This window comes from Silene latifolia, chromosome 3 (genome assembly GCF_048544455.1).
Source record: "Silene latifolia isolate original U9 population chromosome 3, ASM4854445v1, whole genome shotgun sequence".
Lineage (NCBI taxonomy): Eukaryota > Viridiplantae > Streptophyta > Magnoliopsida > Caryophyllales > Caryophyllaceae > Silene > Silene latifolia.
Genome location: NC_133528.1, coordinates 123,592,960 through 123,605,561, shown reverse-complemented (window position 1 = coordinate 123,605,561; position 12,602 = coordinate 123,592,960). Strand labels below are relative to the sequence as shown.

The 12,602-nt window shown below is 37.6% G+C and overlaps 1 long non-coding RNA gene across 2 annotated transcripts; it reads left to right on the top strand.

Annotated features, from left to right (window-relative positions):
- Window positions 1-948: 948 nt before the first annotated feature.
- Window positions 949-2,498, top strand: LOC141646261 (uncharacterized). Of its 2 annotated transcripts, none has more exons than XR_012545467.1 (3): window positions 949-1,176; window positions 2,030-2,117; window positions 2,254-2,498. It is a non-coding gene; the product is annotated as an uncharacterized LOC141646261 (long non-coding RNA). The 2 variants fall into 2 exon arrangements; XR_012545468.1 differs by having other exon boundaries at window positions 949-1,794.
- Window positions 2,499-12,602: the final 10,104 nt, after the last annotated feature.

The following is a 12,602-nucleotide window of genomic DNA, read 5'->3' as shown; positions in this document are numbered from 1 at the left end:
ACGACATTCGTGAGTGCCATTGTATTGGAGGAACATCTTTTGTGCAGATATGTCATCTACGCAAACAAGTGAACATAAGAACAGATTTTTCAAGACATACGTCAACGTTGAAACTACTCTATTCAAATTCCTTGATAGTTATCAAAATGCACTAAGATCCAAGGTCCAGGATGAATTAAAGTTTAACTTTGCTTGTCACGAAAGACCGTCTCCTTATAATAAGACAGTCATAGCTGAGGAAGTCTTCCAAAGGCTTACACGAATAACATGTTCGGAGAGGTGAAGGATGATGTAAACGGTCTTATACACACTAACGCCGAGTCTCATTTGAACATTGGGAATTTCTCTTCGTTTAATGTAACGGATGAAGTGACACCACCGTTTTGGAACAGACGAGAAAAAAAGTACAATGTTACGGCCAACTTAGACTTCAGTGAGTTTAATTGTACTTGTAAACTTTTCGAATTTAAAGGTATATTGTCACTACTACAAGAAAGACTTATAGAGGCGCTTTGTTTACGGCGCTAGCAGTAAATAGTGCTGACTAACTTAAATTTTACCAAAAAAAGAGGCGCTTTCAAAAAGCGTTTCGCAATAGCGCGTGAATCCTTGAAATAGTGGGTTTAACTTATAAGATGTGCTCTAATCTCCAATAACCCTCAATCTCACATGCCTCAACTTTCACACATCTAAAAACCCCCAAACTGTTCTTGCCTTCAATCTCACCAAAACCTAATTATTTCAAATCACTTGCAGCGGAGGAAATCTAATTTCGAGCTTCAGTTAGTCAAATTAAGTTTCGAAGTTTGAGGTTTGGTTATTGATATATCAAACACCCATTTTTATGTTTATATCGATGCAATTTAATAAATTAGATTGGAAATCTAGGGTTTTGTTTGATTAACTTATTTAAGTATATATTTATTCAATGGTTTCTATGTGGTGTTTTTGAGTGAATACAATGAATATTGTAAATGCTTTTTTATACATGTAATGCGTTTTTTTGTTTGATTCATTTAGGAAAGACAACGGCCACAGAGCGTCCGATGACGGCGATGTTGCATGAGTCGCTATTGCTTTTTCTGCTAAAAAAGTGTCCATGTTTCAATTGGGAAAATTGTAGAAGGAGCTAATTTTTTTGAATCAGTTTCATAAGAAAAAGGATGGTTATGAAAGGTATATCATTCTAATCTCTTCTCAATTTCATTTATTGATTGTTAAGTTCAGAGACCTTAGCCTGGTAGAACCATATTTAAATTATTAGTGCACAATAAATCTAGATTTTGATGTTTTGCGGTTGCTCTATTGTTCTATGTTATTGATCTACTGATTGGTGTAAAGCAAAACCCATCTTATTGTATTATTTCAGAATTTATCATATAAAAGTCCTATGTGCTTTATGTTAGAGTAAAATTTATTCCACTAAGTAAATGCTTTATAGCAACTATACTACATATGCAAAATTTAACCTTCTTGAGAATGTGAAACAAGAATACAAATGCTTGCCAATTAAAAAGCATCAGAAATACTCGTATTTGTTTGACCAGGTAACATATTTGGCTGGACAATGGGTGTTAGCTTGAGTAGAATGCCCATTTGTTAGAAAAGTAACTATGGGTAGGTTAAATTTTTGCTTTTCACGTAGCAATATAGTTGCATTGTCGAGATTAGTTCACTTACGCAACGTCCATGTTTAGTACAGTGAGATAGTACAAGGTTATATAGAAGGAATTGGTAAACCGTAGCACACTAAAGATGCATCAGGCTTAATTTCATGTTGTTGGGTGATGACAGGTTAGTTCTATTTTAGCTTATTTGTATACCGACTGTTTTAGCTTATTTGTAAGCTATAGGTATATTCAACACAAGTTGGATGGCGTAAAATCATGTTTAGTGTGTGATACATAATACCGTTGAATTTAAACGCTTACCATTTGAAAGTATATGTTTACGAACGTATTAGTTATTAGTTAGACTCATTAGTTATGGGCAGATTGTAACTTGGCGATTTCCTACTCATAATTTGCAGGTTGATCATAAAAGAGAAGCTGACACCATAATTGGAGTATATTTGCTTCAGATTTCATTCTTTCGTCAACAAAGCCTTGTTTTGATGGGTTTTATTTCTCTACTTTACTTGATATTACTGCTCTCTTGGAAGTCAAAACCTCGTAATTTGTAATGAGAACACCACAATTATTATCCTACTTCTCAAATTGCGGTCTTTAATTTTCTCTTTACTTGTTATTGCAGATCAAAGTTCGAAAGTTAACAACAAAATTAACCATTGAAGCGAGGGAGGAAGCATGCTATTTGACAATTGGTTATGTTATGAGCGAGTTATCTTTGGGTCGCTTGACGAACTGTACAATTTACTACTTTAGTTATCGTTTCTTGTATCTTGTCCAGATCATACATTCCATTTAATGTATGGAATGTAATATATGTATTTGACACTATTATTTAATATGATAAATGTGTATTTTCTTCCCCTATAATTTGTATCTTGGCAAAATGAAAGTTGTTTATATCTGGAGTTGTGGTAATGATAGAGTTTGTTAAGTGAGGACTGAAATGTAGGTGTTCATATTATAAAATACTCGAGCATAATAATGAAGGCGTTCCACAAAAGCATAGATAACAGTTAAAGGCGCTTGGAAGCGCCGGGATATCACTTAATTTAGCGCGTCAAATTTGGCGGCGCTTTTATTCTATGTGTACCAACGCACTTAATAAGCGCCGCTAAAAGTGCTAGCGGCACAGGCAAAACCAGCGCTTTTCAAAGCGTCGGTAAAACCCTTCGCGGCGCTTTTTAGCGTCGCTGAAAGCATAAAAATAGCGCCGCTAAATGCCTGTTTTGTAGTAGTGTATGTGCAGGCATATTATTCGCGTACTACAGCTCAAGAAAGTGCAGTTTATTCCCGACAATTACATTCTGAATCGATGGCGAAAGGACTTGGTTTGGGGTTATGAGCACCTTCCTGTGTGGGTACTACAATCCTGGTTAGTCTGAATGACTTAAGCGATCTCTTGCGGTCATGATGAAGAACGACTACATATATAGGCTTGCATTACATGATGATGAGACGTATGCCTTATATGAGGCCGAATCAGCCAAGGTGGTTAAGGCATTATAGGCGCATGTCGGCATTGAGACTCTTAACTAAATGGGAGCAGGCTCCGATGTAACAAGAGTGTGGGGTCGTAGAAGATTACAATCGAAGGAGAACAACCAATGCCACATGTTAGGGAACTCACCTCCTGCTACGGAAGGCACCTTGAGAGATGATGCGTGCATTTTATATAGTCTTTTTAAGTCTTATTTGCACGTATTTCTATGCAATTCCCGTAGTTCTAGGCTACGAAATGCCCCGAATAGTCTACTTTGGTTCATTTGGCTTTAATTGCAGTAATGGACCTAAAAGAAGCAGAATTGAGCCTTTTACTGTCCCTTTAGCTCACGTATAGGAGATAGAAGAATTAGAGCGAGAATACTATAGCCTCGGGATACGTGAAGTTGTTTTGGAAGCTATATCATACGTCCTATGGTTGATTCAGTGGCAGTTGACTTGATCGAGAGGATTTGCTAGCTAATGTGCTCGATCGAGAGCTTTGTGATGGTGCTAAGTCCTCGATCGAACCCCTGCCGTGTTCGATCGAGAGGTGCCTTTTTGGTAGTCCTCGATCGAGTAGTTTGGAGTTGCTCGATCGACCACTTTGCTATCTGACGCAGAATTTTAATGCGTGAACTTTGTTTGTTTAATATCTTAAGTTATGTAAATAGGTTAATAAAATATCTTTCCTATAAACAGGAGAGACTTAATTAGGTCTAGGTATCTTTTAATCTTTAATCTGTCATTAATTTCTGAACTCTTTAATCATTCTTGTTGGACGTTGCCTTTCATTTTCCAGATCTCAAATTGTGTAATCTCTTTACTCTCCCTTATTCAATTTAATTCTCTTTTGCGATACTTTATTTCTTTGTCCTTTAATTGATGTTAGTTATTGGTATTGTTATTTGGTTTATGCAATTTCTTCTTATACATCTTAATACCATGTTTAGCATAGTTTATTCAATCGTTATTGTTTTATTTATCGTCATGCGTAGCAAAATTCTCTTTTGCTAGGATTAGGGGAGCCATGCATGATAGTAAAACAATGATGCGATAATTAGTTTTGGAGGTTTTGTTGTGAGAATTGTTTTATAGCAATATAACAGTAATTATTAGGTTGAGTGCACGCAACTGAATTAATTAACTCGGTTAAATTCAGACCTAGATCGGAAGATTGAAATGAACAGACCTGTTATGAACAATAGACTACCCTAATCAGAGCGGAAGCTATTTAGGAAGAATCTAGGGCGGATAGCGGACCGAAAGGACCTTTCCACTACCCTTCTCACATCAGACCGACTTACCTTACCTTTAGCTAATTTGCTTAATATCATGGTGAACCGACATCCTGACATCTTTCTCTCTATTTGATCACATCTTATTTCATTCTTGCTATTTTTTATTGTTGTTTCTTTCATTGCTTTTTATTCAGTTCATTAGTTCAGTTAAAACAAACAAATCAAACACCCCCCCCCCCCTCTTTGTGACCATAGACAAAGTGAATAACAAGTAGATAGTGACCGCCTCCCAGTGGAGTACGATACCCGACTTACCTCTGCTATATTAGTTAGAGCCAGTTAGGTTTATTTTTGATAAGGTTGCGACAACCGTGTCAAAGTTTTGCGCCGTTGCCGGGGAGGCAAGCTGTTATTTACTTGCTTTATTTTTGTCTGTCTTTAGCCTCAAGGAATTTATTCCTAAAGGCAGTTCTTATCTTTTCTTCTAGTTTTGTTCTGATAGGTTCTACAGGTCCTACTTAGACAGGATTTTTGGAGAAAAGCGTTAAAGGGAAGGCTTGAGTACCTTTGATTCTTCTACCAAGATGTTGATAGGCTTATCGTGTACCTATGCAAAGATAAATACCCTAAACAACAAAGGAATGTAGCAATAGGGGTCGAACACAAGGAGATGGAAATTACGTTGTGAAATGCTATGAGAAGATTTCTATCAAGATCGATTTCGTTTTTGGTTTGGTTTGTTTGTTGATTAATAAAGACTATGGTGTAAATTATATAATTAAAAAGGAGTCTAAGGGGGTCGGGTCACACATGCAAAGGTAAATATATGATTATGATAAACTCGGTACTAATAACATTGTCAATTGCTTAGGCTAAAAGATACCCACCTTACGGCATTAGTATCAACCATAGACCGGGTCCTAGAGAAACTTTCGTCCATGACTAGGTCGTCCTACTACACATGCTTTGTCTAATTCGATTCCATGCCTCTCGACTTTTAGAATGAATGAACAAACTTAATCTATGAATAAGACCTTAAACAAGGATTAAACATTATGGTGCAAACATGTGATAGAAAAAATTGAACAATATTATTATTAACCTATTTTATCATGTTACATATTTGATTTTGCATGGCTCCCCTAGCTCTTAGACTAAGAAATTTAGTTACTCATGTTGAAATGTAAATTGCAAACTATATTATAAGAAATGCTAAACATGATTATATGATTTAAATAAATTAGGTGATATAACATGTAAAAGAAATAAAACTAATGTAATATAAACAAAGTAATTAATTGTGAACTATGTATAAACTAAATAGAAATGTAAAATTATAAACTAGAAATAGAAATACCTTAAAAGAGATGAACTTGTATAGAAGAAACAAATAACCGAATGCTTGAAAATGTATTAAGGACTAAAAGTTTGAAGAACTACAAGCTTAACAAAATCGTAAACTAATATGAAAACTATTGAGAGAGATTATGATGCTTAAGGCTATGTAAGAAAATGAGACGTAAAATGATAGATGCCCTAAGCTATGAAATGACTCCCCTTATATAGGGGAGTAAAAAGAAACGTAAGAATCCTTGAGACACGCAACCCGGATCGGGGTTGGGGGCCCCGATCGGGGTCGTGTGATTTCCGATTAATCCCCTTAATTCCTTGATTAATTACTTGAGGAATTTCTATGCTCGTGCTTTAATTCTCCTTAATCACCCGGTATTACTTCACATTCCTAACATCCAAAGCTTCCTTGGCATCCAATGCTTTCACCTTTAAGTTGGATTTTTACTTTGGGCTTGACTTTGCTTTTGACAACATTTGAATTAAACATGTTGATCCACCAATTTCTTCACGCAAAACCCATTCCAATACTCCATGCTTAGTCCAACACTTGGTCTTGTTTTAGCTTAGTGAACTTGGTGTACAAAATGATAGGAAAAAGCCTCTAAATGCTTAGATTCCTACAAAAACGTAACAAACACAACAATACACCTAGAACACAAGATTAGCTCAAAAATATAGTATTTAAAGTATGATAAACAATAGAAACCGAGCTAAAATGAGGGGTAAAAGTATATATAAAATGAACACATCAAACTCCCCCAAGCTAAACCCTTGCTTGTCCCCAAGCAAGAAACCAAATCCCATCAATTGCAATATCTCAAACAAGCTAAGCATAATGATTTAGAAACCCGAAACAACACGGGCAAGGAATAAAGCAAAACATGGACGAGATTTACACGACGGCGTAGCATGGAAAACTTTGAATGAACCTTTAAGCTCTTACATGATCTTTTGACTTATGGACTCTCACGGGGCACTCAAACTCTTTTATGTGTGAAAGGACAATTTTCTGAATGAACACTCAACTATCCTCAACTTATAACAATGTGCCCGCAATCTAATATGGTAAACATGTCAAAACTAGCAAGCCAAGACAATCAAATTTAAGCATGATAAAGAAGCCAAAAGAGTGGGAAGAAGTCAATATGTAATGGGTAAGAAGGGGGAACAAATGAATTACGGATTGTGGAGCTAATGTCAAGCTAGCAACAATCAAATGCAACGATGCTCAATCCCAATTCTAACCCAATTTACAATTCAAATCATAAAAAAATTCTCCAAAATATATGAATAATGCTTGATAATTTCTCACATCTTTTCTTCTTCACCCTTTTTTTCTTTCTTTTCAATGCATACTTCTTTTTCAATGCCTTTTCTTTTCTCATTCATTTTTTCATCTTTTGATCTCTTTTTTTTTCATTTTTTTTTCTTTTTTTCTTTTTCTTTCTTTCTTGAGCATTAAGACCAAGCTCACATGATTTCCATAATTTTTAAACAAATCCCATTTGAGCACCCAAGCAAAAACAAACAAAGCTACTAGCTCAACAAGGTAGGTAAGTTATAACGTAGCTAGGGAAAATGTTTTATGGAAGGGGTCAAGAAGGCAATTATATCATGTGAATGGCTCCAAAATGCTATAACAAATAAATGCATGCTTACAAATAAATAACATGAGAACCATACTTATGCATTTTGATGAAACACACATCATAAGGAGATACCTACACTCACCTAAGAGAGACCGGATATGGATGCATCGGTCAAAAGAGGCTCTACCTTACTATTTTGTAGCTCGCCACAAGTCAAGATCAAGCCTATTCGGTTCATTCTCCATCTCCCACCTACTATGTCAAGACATCCCCATGTAGCTAATATCCCATCATGAAAGAATAAATCATTAGCAACAAGCCATTATTAGGATAAGCAAAGAGGAAAGTAGACTACAAGCAAGCACAAAGCAAAAATTTCTCTCAATTTTTTTTTCAATTTTTCTACACTATATGCAAATGCAATCTCCCCCCAAGCTAAACATCACATTGTCCTCAATGTGCCAACAATTCAAAGTACCAAATCAAACCATAACAATGGCTCAAACCACAAAACAAGGAGGACTAGAGGTTATGTTTAATGGGTTGCAAGATCTAAACTAAAATGCAAAGCGATTAAAAACTTACTCAACTTGCTAGCCTCCCTCCAAGCTAGCATGAATTCGGGGGATGTCTTCATCAATCATCTAAGAAAAGGGCCAAAAATTGAACCCCTTCCTTCCTTTCTTCTTCTTACCACTACCACTTGATTCACCTTGTTGGCCACTTCCACTTGAATCATCCTCTTGAAGAGGAGTGACATACTCACCAATATTTTGGCCACTACCAAGACCATCACCATAGCTACTATACCCACCATACCCTCCATGTTCACCATAGCCACCATAACCTCCTTGCAATGCCTCAACACCATAATCCGAACCACAAAAATCCGGACCGGGTGCATATGTAGTGAAAGTACATGCATCATTGTTAGGAGGGGGAGGGGGAATAGGAGAAGAAGGAGGAAATTTACCCATAGGATAAGTATAAAATGAAGGGTGTGGCCCCTCGGGTTGGATAACTCCTTGCCTAGCAAAATGATCATAAATGGGATGCAATGAAAGTATTTGGTCATCACGAATTGTATTAACACTTAAGTGCAATTCCCGCATCATATCCATCATTTCTAAGCTAGAGGGTGATTGAATGCTAGAGGTGGAGTGACGTGCTTGAGAGGGTTGACCTCCCGCACGCCTCTCAACGGTGGTATGGGTATCAACTCTTAAATCCAAATGGTAGGTAGGCCTAGTAAAGGGGGCACTTCTATGATGAGGCTTAGTGTGGACTAAAGCCTTTATTTCTTTCTTTTCTTCGGGTAGACTAATGGAGTCTTGTCTACCTATTTTCCAAACCATGTTAGGGTGAGCATCCCTAAACTAATTAAAAGAAAGAAAATATTCATAATCAAGCCCAGCCCCTTTTCCCTGGACTCAAGCAATGGTCTCAAGTTGGTATTTTATTGGTTAAACCTACATAAGTGGTGTGCAATCATAGTGACCAAACCCCCCAAGACAATACAACTATTTTTGGGGTTGCATTGTTTGGTCAAATGGACCGCAAAGTGGTAGGGGATATTGATTCCCCATTTCTCATCACCATTAACATTCAAGAAGGCACCCAAAATCTCTACCTCAATCTTCCTCACCGAGTGAGGCTCATTTCTCCCAAAAAAGGTTCATCGCATAAACCTTTGCCAAACCCTTATGTCGGGGTAATGTATATATTGATGAGGGCTATGGTCCCAACCTTGAAAAGGCAAGTGAGAAATGGAATTCTAAGTCAAAACGGGGTTATAATATTCAGGTGATTCGGTAGGTAAGGCCTTGTGAGGTAATTGGAAGATATTTGCAAAGTCCGCTAAGTCCATCCTATGGTCTTCATTAAACAAGCGAAAGGTAACAAAAACCACAAAACCGGGTTTCCTAGACCGATGAAACTCAAAAGAGCTTAAGAACTCAAGGGTGAGTTCGGGAAAGGTCTTATAATTCATTGTGTAACAATGCTTCATACCAAGATTTTTAAACAAAGCCTTAACATTTTTCTCAATTCCAATGTTGTTTAAAGAAGCTTGGTTGATAAATTTGGTTGGTTTCATACCTTTGCCCTTTAAGATGATCCAATTGTTGTATTGAGCTTGTGAATTGAAGATCACACCCGTAAAATCCGGGTCTTGCCACTCCGGGACTTCTTCCATTTGCACATCCTCCGCAGCATTTGAAGGTTCCGCCTCACCTCTTCTCCTCTTAGAAGCACTTTGGGTAGGAGCTTTTCTTGGTGCCAGTTTTCTGAAATTTAAGACAAGAATTCATCTTAAGGCAAACCAAAATTCATCCAAATAGACATAATAGTACAAATTAGTGAACTAATTCTTACTACAAACATGAATAAAGCATTCTACAATCAATTTCTAGTACTAAAAAGCACAAAATTGAATTCCCCCAAATTGAGTTAGGGTTTGCATAATTCAATTTAATTGATCGAAATTGATGAAATTAAAGAGAAAAGGGAATAAAACTTACCAATTGATGTTAATGGTTGAATGATTCTTGCAAAGTTGATGAAGAAAGTGATGTTAGTTCCTTGTGATTTTAGGTGAAGAATTGAAGAAATATGGAAGAGAGAAGAAGAAAGAGGTACCGTCGGGTGTGGAGATGAATGAAAGAATTCTAACTTTTTTTTTTACTTACCCGTGAAACAAAATCCAAGAAAACATAGAACCACGACCCCGATCGGGGTTGGAAACCCCGATCGGGGTTAACCTCCTTTTCGATTTTTTGACTTACTTCTGCGTATGATTTAATTTTCTTCTCTTTTCTCGAAAACCACGTCCCCGAACGGGATTCTTGCATGGGGAAGCATACCATATGCTCTCCAAATTATTCTTTCTTCATTTTCACCTAAAAATCACAAAAAGGAATATCGTCAAGTCGAGTATTTTATTATTAATCTACGAAAAACAATAAATTGCAGAAAATTAGAAACAAAAATAAATAAAAATAATTAAAAAGCTTGGGTTGCCTCCCAAGAAGCGCTGGTTTAACATCCCGCACGACGTTAAAGATTGAGTCGGTTTAAACTTTCTTTGGTAGAGGTTGAACGATCATTTCCTCTATCACATCAATGATCACATTCTCATGGTAGAGCTTCAAACGATGACCGTTTGCTTTGAATTTTTCGCCTTTGGTGGTTATCACTTCAACGGAGCCGAACTTATTGACATTTGCGACGGTATATGGACCGGTCCAACGTGATCGTAACTTTCCCGGAAATAGCTTGTAACGGGAATTGAAGAGCAACACTTTATCACCAATTTGAAATTCCTTGTTCAAGATCTTCTTATCATGCCATGTTTTTGTCCTTTCCTTGTAGAGACGGGAGCTCTCATAAGCTTGCAAGCGGAATTCATCAAGTTCATTGAGTTGCAATAACCGCTTTTCTCCACTCAATTTCGGGTCCATATTAAGCTCCTTAATTGCCCAAAAAGCCTTTTGTTCCATCTCAACGGGAAGATGGCACGCCTTTCCATAGACCAACCTATATGGTGAGGAACCAATAGGTGTCTTATATGCGGTACGGTAGGCCCATAAGGTATCATCGAGCTTTATACTCCAATCCTTTCGTGATTTGGCAACAACTTTCTCAAGTATGGACTTGATCTCCCGGTTAGAAACCTCCACTTGGCCACTAGTTTGTGGATGGTAAGCCAAGCCTCTTCTATGATAGACTCCATATTTTTCCAACAAGGCATCAAGTTATTTCTCACCAAAATGAGTACCACGATCACTAATCATCACTCTTGGAACACTGAACCTTGGAAATATGATCTTCTTGAATAAGTTGATTGGTGCGAGCATCGTTTATTGGAGTATCAATTGCCTCCACCCATTTAGAGACATAATCAACGACAACCAAAATATACCGATTCCCTTTCGAGGAAGGGAAACGGTCCTTGATAATCTATGCCCCAAACATCAAACACCTCTACTTCTAAGATACCATTTAAAGGCATCTCGTGCCTCCTTGATATGGAGCCCGTCCTTTGGCAAGCATCACAAGCCATCACGAAATTCTTAGCATCTTGGAACATAGTTGGCCAATAGAAGCCGGATTGCAACACCTTTGCAACGGTCTTGGATGGTCCATGATGACCACCATAAGGAGAAGAATGGAATCCTTTTAACACCCCTTTCACATCCCAATGTGGGATACACCTCCGAAATAGCTTATCGGAGCAATGTTTGAACAAATGTGGATCATCCCATAGGAAGAACTTGGCATCATGTAAGAACTTCTTCCTTTGTTGATATGAAAGGTTGGGTGGCAATTCTCTTCCAACTAGAATGTTGGCTATGTCAGCATACCAAGGAGTATTGGCTTCCAACATCATCAAAACGCCATCGGTGAAGGAATCATCGATAGGTAACTCAATATCTCCATCATTGAACTTCAAACAGGATAGGTGATCGGCAACAACATTTTTGGCCCCCTTCTTGTCTTTAATCTCAAGATCAAATTCTTGCAAGAGCAAGATCCATCTTATCAACCTTGGCTTGGCTTCTTGTTTGGCTAGGAGATGCTTCAATGCGACATGATTGATATGAACAATAACTTTGGAACCGATCAAGTAAGAGCGGAATTTGTCTAAGGCATAGACAATGGCAAGTAGCTCTTTCTCCGTGGTGGCATAGTTTACTTGAGCCGCGTCCAAGGTTTTGCTAGCGTAGTAGATAGCTTGGAGAACCTTGTCCTTTCTTTGTCCTAGTACGGCACCTACCGCATAGTCACTTGCATCACACATGAGCTCGAATGACAAGTTTCAATCCGGTGACTGGATGATAGGTGCGGATATTAAAGCCTTCTTTATCCTATTAAAAGACTCAAGACAATAGTTAGTAAACACAAAGGGAACATCTTTTAAAAGAAGCTCCGTAAGGGGTTTGACAATCTTAGAAAAATCTTTAATAAAACGGCGGTAGAAACCCTCATGGCCTAATAAACTCCTTACATTCTTCACATTTACCGGTGGGGGTAGTTGCTCAATAACTTGGACCTTAGCACGGTCCACTTCAATTCCTCTTTCCGAAACAATATGACCAAGCACCACTCCTTCTCTCACCATGAAGTGACACTTTTCCCAATTCAACACCAAATCAACCTCCTCACATCGCTTCAAAACTTTAGACAAGTTAGACAAACAAGCATCAAAAGAAGAACCATAGACACTAAAATCATCCATAAACACCTCCATGATAGACTCAATATAGTCGGAAAAGATGCTTATCATGCAACGTTGGAAAGTGGCGGGGGCA